We start from the raw sequence: 1,867 nt of genomic DNA on the forward strand, positions 1-1,867 counted from the left end.
ACCGTGCAGGCCGTGCTGGCGCTCGCCATATCAACTTCGCCGGCTGCAGGCATTGACTCGACGTTTTTCCCTGGTACGGTGGTTGCAAGATCTGGGCTTCGTTTCACCGACAACTTCAGCTTTCCACCCGGCCAGGCTTTCCTGCTCATCGAATCCCTCGTCCACACCCGTTTAGCGTCATTGACGATGGCATCACCACCCACACCGGATTTAAAGCGACAACACGCTGGCTTTCCCTTCAGTGGGCACGGGAACAGTGACATCGGCATACCTCCAATGCTTCGCTTCTTTACCGTGCAGGTTTGTACGCACTATTCTTTGCACGCTAGAAAAAGCGACGATCGCTGTTTACTTCTGTTCCCGTGCCCGCGGGTGTGCTTTGATGTTGCTTGTGAATGCTTTTCAATGATTTCTCTGCTTTTGCGCTCTGGCGACGTTGAATCTAACCCGGGTCCTATGACTCGCTCTCTTGACATAGACAACCTGCCAGACAATCCGTCTGAACAAATGAAAGTTATGTTTAAGCTGCTTAAGGATGTACATTCCCGTACGTTGCAAAGCTCTAAAGATCAGGCCGAATTAGCAGCTGATATTAAAGACATTAGGAATAGTCAGAAGAACATTGAATCAAAGTTAGCTGGCATGCACAAGAGGCTTGATGAACTCGAGGAAAAGGGAAAGAAAATCGACGACATGGATCAGGAGCTCTCATCTTTAAAGAAATCTGTAGAAGACCAACGTACTCGAAATGATTTGCTGTAGTCTCGCCTTGATGAAGCCGAAGATAGATCGCGACGTGAAAATCTAATATTTAGGGGTATACCCGATGAGGAAGAGACTTGGGCAGACACTGAATCGAAACTCTTGGAAGCCTTGACTAAGATTGTCGAAGTATGCCCCTCCAGTTCAATTCAACGTGCACATCGCCTGGGCGTTTTTTCAGATGAGAAGTGTCGACCAATCATAGCAAAATTTTCGGACACTAAAATGAAAGACAAGATATTAACCCTTCGTAACCAATTTAAAACGGATAACATCACAATCAGTGAAGATTTCTCACCGGCTACGCGCCAGGCTCGGAAAAAACTTTTTGAATTTGGTAATATTCACGCTGGCCCCCGCTCTTTTAAGATACGCTATAACAAACTGCATATCAATAAAAAATGCTTCATGTATAACCCTACCAAGGACACTGTTGAAGAAATCGTGGCACGTGGCGAATCGTCTAGATTGGATTCTGTGGCTGGATCTTCCGCTTCACCGCAGGGAATCGCGAGGGGTAGTGGACAGTTGCCACCGTCGATATCAGTTCTTTATACTAACGTCAGGAGCCTACTTAACAAGCATACTTCTTTATCTTCTGCCATAGACACATGCTCAGCTGACATTATAGCGCTAACCGAAACCTGGCTCCCAACGCATGTATCGGATTCCGAAATCTTCCAAAACGCTCATCGGTACTCGGTATATCGTTGCGATAGAATAGCCAAACGTGGCGGCGGTGCTTTACTTGCTATTTCTAAAGACATTCCATCTTCATGTATCCAAGTCTTCAGCGAATTAGAACTAATATTTGCGTCAATAGTGATAGGTCATCTTAAACTGATTATTGGCGTCTGCTACCTTTCTCCTTCTTATTCGTCTACATTCACTAACGAACTTCACGATGCTATAAATCTTGTTCGCGCACGATTTCCTTCATCACCACTTTTTCTACTTGGAGACTTTAATTTTCCAACTATTTCATGGACCGCTCAGCAGCCTTCTTTATCTTCCCCTTCGTATCAAGCTAAAGAATTCTTAGAACTATGCGCCATGTTTTCGCTAACTCAGTTAGTAACAAAAGCCACAAGGACAGTGAATAACG

The 1,867-nt window shown here is 45.2% G+C and overlaps 1 pseudogene; it reads left to right on the forward strand.

The window, feature by feature from the left end:
- Window positions 1-405: 405 nt before the first annotated feature.
- LOC149334032 (uncharacterized) lies at window positions 406-1,283 on the forward strand (annotated as a pseudogene).
- The last annotated feature ends 584 nt before the right edge of the window (window positions 1,284-1,867 follow it).

This window comes from Amblyomma mixtum, chromosome 8 (assembly GCF_055824585.1).
Source record: "Amblyomma mixtum isolate Tamu chromosome 8, ASM5582458v1, whole genome shotgun sequence".
In the NCBI taxonomy this organism is placed as follows: Eukaryota; Metazoa; Arthropoda; class Arachnida; order Ixodida; family Ixodidae; genus Amblyomma; species Amblyomma mixtum.